The sequence below is a fragment of the Hemiscyllium ocellatum genome, chromosome 26 (genome assembly GCF_020745735.1).
Source record: "Hemiscyllium ocellatum isolate sHemOce1 chromosome 26, sHemOce1.pat.X.cur, whole genome shotgun sequence".
NCBI classification, from domain to species: Eukaryota; Metazoa; Chordata; class Chondrichthyes; order Orectolobiformes; family Hemiscylliidae; genus Hemiscyllium; species Hemiscyllium ocellatum.
Window position 1 is genome coordinate 15233573 of NC_083426.1, and position 7419 is coordinate 15240991.

Below are 7419 nucleotides of genomic sequence, written 5' to 3' on the forward strand. Positions count from 1 at the left end.
TTTCAAATTGACAGCCAAGGAGATCTCACTCCTGTCTCTGCTATGATTTGCCATTTACAAGTTTCCAACAGCCCCATTAATGGCTGCATCTAAAACGTACAAAACATTTCCCCAACATTTAATTTACTTAATGAATTCCTGAGTAATATGGAACAAAGATGCTCCTGACTTTCAGCTCTGGTTGCTGTGCAGTCACATCTTTGGTGGGACAGGAACGGAGGAGCTGCAAAATGATGGTTGCCCCCCTGTGTTAGGATCAGTGAACGAAAGGTTTGCAGGCAATGCTCTTTCTAGGGCGGTCGTGGATACAGACTCCCCCACAGGGTCATGCACGAATTGTCCCTTACAAGAAAAGGCTCATGCGTGACCCCCCTCTGCAAGAACATTTGAGGGGACCATGTGTTGAAATTAACCAACCACATACAACAAAAAGAAATTAGAAAGAATACCATTTGCAGCTTTTACTTGCTCGCAATCTGTGGTGATTTCGGGCAAGGGCAGTATCAGGCTCTGTTATAATGACCTCTAAGGAGAAACAGCCAGATGGCTTCCTGGAGGAGGGGGGATGGGATATGAAATACCAGAGAGCAAAGGAATTATCAAACTGGAGATCCAATGGGAGGAGAAATTCATTGGTATAATGCAGACTTATACTAAGCTGTCGAGTACATGCATGTCCCTTAGGCATCTCCTTCTCAGAATGCTAGCAGTCAGTAACCTCCCCCTCCTGAGAAATTGCCACTTGTCTCTGGAGGTGTTATACGACCCAATCTCTCTTCCCTCCCTCACCCAGAACAAAAATGAAGGAGAATAAATATTGGCAGTGGAAAGTGCCAGGAGAAATCTAATGAAAGGTATAATGTTCCCACCCCAAAACATGGCTTTAAAGTAACACTCATTTTGGATTCTTCACTGCATTTGCAGCGTCGTACTTTGCAATACTTCTCTTCAGTTCTTCCAGACAGCGTTCACCAACCAACTGCAGACTCTTCCTGAGCGCTAACTGGACCTGCGTCTCGATTGTAGGATCTTGGTTGACCAGTTGTTTTGCCACCATGGCAAAGGTCTCACAGTCCAATCTGTATGCCTACAGTCAAAAAGGACACCAAGTCAAGCATTGAGCAGTTCCAGGATCCTGTGTTGATACTGGTTAAACTGCAAAATTACAAATATTGCTTGCTAGGTTATCTGATCTCAACAGGGTGAATAATAGGAAGGTGATAACATGAACACTGTAAGGTGGTGGCAATGTCACTGGGCCTGCAATCCAGGGACCCAGTCGATTCTCTGGAATCATGTGTCCTCATCCCATCATTGCAGCTGGTCGCACGCAAATTGAAAGCTAATTTCAGTAAGGGTGACCAATAAACCCATCATTGACTGTCATAAAAAACCCAGCTGGTTTATTAATGCCCTTAATCTGCCGTCTTCACCTGGTCTGACCTATACATGATTCCAGACCCACACCAATGTGGTTGTTACATAACTGCTCTCTGAAATGGCCAAACAAGCCACATGATTCAACAGTGGGTAACAAATTCTGGCCTTTTCTGTGACAGCTACATCATGTCAAAGAGTAACAAGAAACTGACCACAGAAGGCCCTGACTGAGGCAAGGGTAACTATTGCTCCTGATTACAGTCACTCCAGTCAAAACAAACAGATCTGGACAACAACAGTAAATTCTAACCTTTGTTCTTCACACGAACCATCTTTTTAACAAACACCAATGACAGAATCCTAACTATTTCTTAGTCCAGAGTATTCCAAATGATTATCACAAACACATTATTGTTGATTCTGATATAATGCGATTGCTCTGTTCTTGTGCAATCTCACTTTATAAGAAAACCGTGTAATAGCTGCACCATTTAAACTGGTGGGGCTGAAATCGTGTTATAGCCAATACAGGCACGGAAATCACAATCTACAAATCACAGTCTAAATTCTTAAATCGCATTAAAGCCCATTCACGTTGAAGAAACGTGCATTACCACAGAACCGATTGATCTGAAACTTCCCAACTGAAGTCTGGCATATTAGAGGGTGGGATACTTAATCACTGCAAATCTATGGACAGCAAACCAGTTGTGACCAAAGAGGCCCCTTTGTTGATTCATTTCCAGCATCATGTTGGCCAGCAAACCTCAGTGTGAAGTGGGCAAAATGAGGTCATTGCAAATGAACTGTCTCCAGACCTACATGGCCATTCCATGGCATAGAAAAGTGAATCTGGATCACCACTTTATGCACAGAGGAGGGATTTGTTTTCAAACCGGTAAAGGTAAACCTAAGAGCAATGCCACTGATGAACAGGCTGCTAAGGATGGTGGTATGGTAAGATCTGGGAGTGATTTCAGCCCGTCGCTGTGGTATTCAGTCACCAGGTCTTCTAGGTGAATAAAGAATTTCTTAGTACAACAATCAAAACTTCTGGAAAAGTTCAGCAAGTGTCTGTTCAGCACCTGAGGACAGAAACAAATTTAGCGTTTCGGATCAATCAGAACAGTTCCAATACAAGGTCACTGACCTGGAACATTTAACTCGGATTCTCCCACAGATGCTGCTTTACCTGCTGTGGGTTTCCAGCTTACTTTCTGTCCTTATTTCAGGTTTCCAGCATCTGTAGAATTTTGACTTTTTGTGTTCAGTGGAGACTGTTACTGTAATTTGGCATCAAACAATGCAACAATAAGTCCAGTGTCTCCTGCCCCTTCCATGTTTTATCCTCTTGTAAAATTAGATGGACAATCTCACAGAAACCATATGAATAGGCCTTCATAAGTTTTAAGCGTAGGGAAAGTTTGTACTTGAGATTTTAGTACAGGCAACCCTCTCAGCTCTGTCAATCGACAACTTAGATGCAAATTTCCTTTTCCTCTACTCAATCCACCAATAAGCCACAAACAACCTCAAAGCAGAATTCTCTGCTGTGGTTAATTTACATTAGCTACAGCAGTTCGATGGAACTGAATCTTGGATTGAAATGGCTCAAACCCATTCCACAAACCGTTCTTAATGACATAAGCAAGAATCATCATTCACTTGGACTGGACACAAACTCTGCTGTGATCTGTGAAACTTAGTCAATTTAAACCTACATGTCATATGGCCACTCATCAAAAGGAGGCAATAGCAATGGAACACGGTTTTTAAACAGAGATATGACAGACAAACCTTTCCTGGTGCCCACAGACACTCAAGCTAACCATGTACCCCATATTATCTCACCACCTACAAAGCACAAGTCAGGTGTGTGGTGGAATAGTTTTCACTTGACTGAATGAATCGAGTTCCATCAAAACTCAGCGACATGACCCAGGACAAAGCAACCTGCTTGATTAGTATCCCATCCATTACCTTCAATGTTCACACCCTCCACCATTGGCACACAGTGGCAACATTGTGTTCCATCTACACGATGTATTGCGGCAACTCATCAAGGCTCCTCTCACAGCACTTTCCAAACCCACACATCCAGAAGCACAAAGGCAGCCAATGCTTGGGAACACCACCAGCCGTAAGTTCTCCTCCAAGCGACATGTCAATCTAACTTGGAATAGATCATTGTTCCTCCACTGTCACTAGGACAGAAAGCTAGGAACTCTGTTCCTAACTGCACTACGGTGGAGCTACCCCAATCAAACTGCAACTGTGTTCAAGAAGATGCAGATCCTGTAAACTGATTTTTAAAGAAGACCATTTATTCTCTCTGGGCAGGTGATTTATTTGCGATCATACCTCCATTATTTCAATAACTCAAGTACATTTCCTGGTGACACTGTACTATAATGGGTTTGGGAGGTTAGGATGGAGCAAAACAGAATAGATTTTATCTTTATTTATAATATATACCTTCATCAATTTGTCCCTTTTTGCCAAAATTAAAGCAGAGCGAGGGTCTTTATGGGTCTCATTCTTTGGCCGATCCTTTTCTGTGGTGGTATCTGATCTGGAGACCTCCTTGCCAGCCTGCAAATTTAAAAATATTACATTTGATTACCCCATATTCTCCTAAAGCTCATAATGAGAAACAATCTGCCAGACCCATCTTTTTAACACGAGGCTTTGATGTAACAGATGGAGAATCAGTGGAGGAAGCTACACTGTGGTTATTAATATTAAATCCACATGAAGTCAACTGGCCATAAGCAGATCTACCTCTGTGCGGAGAGAAGGAGAAAGAGCACAGGGAACAGAGAAGGAGGGTGAAGAAGGAAAAAAGCGGGATCCAACATAGAGCAATATGAGGCAATGTGGCTCTGTTTCTGCAGCTAGCACTTGAGAATATCTGAATCCAGTCCCTGCAACAATATATCAAGCGGTGCACAAAGTCATTGTGGAATGCTACTCTCCCTTGACATTCAAAGGTACAACTCATTTAATTTATGTCCAAAGGATAAAACAGTGCTGAGTATTGAGCCCAATGTGGGTTCATAGCATAGGCCCAGGGCTGGCCAACAATCTCTTCACAATCTGGCCTTTCAGTGTGGGTCACAAATTGCAAAAGCAAGGTCTGAGCCAACTATCAGTGTGGGACTAACTCAGTGAGTTCCAAAATGCAGCCTCACTGAACTGAAACACAGATCAGAGATCAAGCTGAAACACTGCGGTCCCAACTCTCTGGCCAATGCTCCTTGGTCGACCCTGACCTCAATTTCAAGGGATAATCCTCTATCGAAATCTAGGAAACATTTTCCAACCGCACTGTGGGAGTACCTACAACACATGCACTGCAGCTGTTCAAGGAGACGGTTTCCCACCACATAGGGAAATAGGTAATTAATGCTGGCCTAGCCAGCAACACCTACATCCCACGGATTAATTTTAAAAATCACACTCGGAGAATGTACCAAATGACTGTGGAACTCACTGAGTATCTTTGGAGGAGAGAGAAGATCAGGAGAGAAAATGGAAGAAGAGAAACTCTTCTGATGTGGCAATATTCATAATCTAGTTTATATAATTCCAAAGAAGTGACAATTCACTTACAGCACGTAAAATTCATTATGAATGACCTACCTTACTAACTTTGCAGCCAGTTGCCGAGGCGCTGTGAGATTTTAGATCTCTGGTAGGATGCTGACTGCCCTCTTTGGTATGCACAACATTTTTACAAGAATGTTTCTTCTGGTGGCGTTGCTGGGGGGAAGAGAGAGGAAGGGAAGAGAACAAAATAGCATTAGATTCCATTCCTAAACAAACATGATTCACAAAGAGTGGATTTCGCCCCCCCTTTCATCAGTCACCTCACTTTTGGTGAAAATTGTGATTCAGACCACGCCTCATCTCATCTGCCCAGCTCCACCCCTCCTCTCCCAAGTGGTCACCGCCAGGTGGGAACGTGAACAAGTTGCATCGAAGTCTGGTCCCATTCTCACAAGATCTAAACAGGTGGAATTTTCTGGCAGGGTTCACTGTAGGGTAACTAAAAAGGTAAAGTCACAATAGTGGGACCAGACCATAGGACTCTTTGTTCATCAGAGAGAGAGACAGCTAAGGGAGTGGGGGTGGTATTTTAACCCAAGGATCACCCCACCTCAGGCAAGGGGAGAGGTTGAGAAGGAGAGTCCTTCATGGTAACCTCAGCTGGTCGAGGAATTGAACCCAAACTGTTAGCATCACCCTGCATTACAAAGCAGCTGTCAAGCCAGCTGAGCTAACTGACTTGCCTATAACCAAGACCACTGCATAGCAACCAGGTGAAGAGAGTGCTCCTCAGGTTTCACTCTTCACCAAAACGTGAGGGAACCTTTCACATCGAATATCCCATACAGCTGGGGATGCTCAGCTGTTGGTCATATTCAGGTCAGGCATTGGTACGTTCCTTGTGATGAATGGAATCAATGGACATGAGACAACATTGGAAGATGTAGCCAAGGTAAGATCCCACGGGATCTTACTGACAGATGGAGCAGGCTATCTGATTCAAAGGCCTGCTCCTAATTAGTTTTTCTATTTCCTCCACTAGCTCAGGGACATCACGTTCAACTCAAGCGTCAGACCCATGCTCCAAACACTTATAGAACATAGAACATTACAGCGCAGTACAGGCTCTTCGGCCCTCGATGTTGCGCCGCCCTGTCATACTAATCTGAAGCCCATCCCACCTACACTATCCCATGTACGTCCATATGCCTGTCCAATGACAACTTAAATGCACTCATTAAAGCCACTTTGATCCCTACAAGTTGAGAGTAATGGAATACTTATCATTTGATAGGACAAACCAGCTACAACATCACAAGAAGCTTCTTGGTTAAAAAAAAATCAAGACAGAACTAGACTCTTTGTTCAAACTTGGTAGACATCACCTGATCAGAGATGATTCAGGCAAAAGAACCTGCTTTTGTGTATTAACTTCCACAACCACAAAGGATTTTTAAAAATTCATTCATGGGATGAGGGTGTCACTGGCTAGGCCAGCATTTATTGCCCATCCCTAATTGCCCAGAGGGCAGTTAAGAGTCAACCAAATGGCTTTTCTTCTGAAGCCAATGTCACAAGTCAGGAAACATGGTAGTCAATTTGTGCACAACAAGCTCCCACAAGCAGCAATGTGATAGTGACTGCATTGTGTACAGTTCTGGTCGCCACACCAGAAGTAGGATGTGAAGGCTTTAGAGAGGATACAGAAAAGATTTACAAGGATGTTGCCATGTTTGGACAGTATTAGCTATGAGCAGAGTGGACAAGCCTAGCTTTGTTTTCACTTGAATGTCAAAGGATGAGGGAGCAACCTGATAAAAGTTTTCGAATTTGAGAGGCACGGATAGTTGGAGACTTTTTTTTGCCAGAGTAGAAATGTCAATAACTAGGGGATGTAGGTTGAAGGTAAAAGGGAGCAAGTTTAAGGGAGATATGTGAGGCATGTTTTTTGCACAAGGGTGGTAAGTGCCTGGAATGTGCTGCCAGAAGATATGGTGGAGGCAGATAGTACAACAACGGTTTGAGGCATCTTGACAGATACATGAATAGGCAGAGAACAGAGGCCTACAGACCTCGTAGAGGCAAAAGGGTTTTCGATTGGAAAGGCATCATGTGCAGATCTTAGTGTTCCTGTGCTGTACTGTGCTTTGACTGTTGATGAATGGATAAACATTGGCCTGTCCTGCCCCTTCAGGACATCGGAGAGAATTCTGACGTTCTGATTCAAAAGGATACCCAAGGGACTTTTTACAACTATCAGATGACCCAGGCAGGGTCATAATTCAGCGCCTCATTCAAAGCACAGTGCCCCAGACGGGGCAGCACTTGGGGTATCAGTGGTCCAATTCATGCTCAAATCTCCGGAATGAGATTCAATACCACAACCTGCTGATTCCGAGGCAAGAGTGCATCCATGGAGCTGACACCTGGTGGATCTAAACTGAGGCACTCCTAAGCTCTGTGGCTCAAGAACAGATGACTCATTCTGCT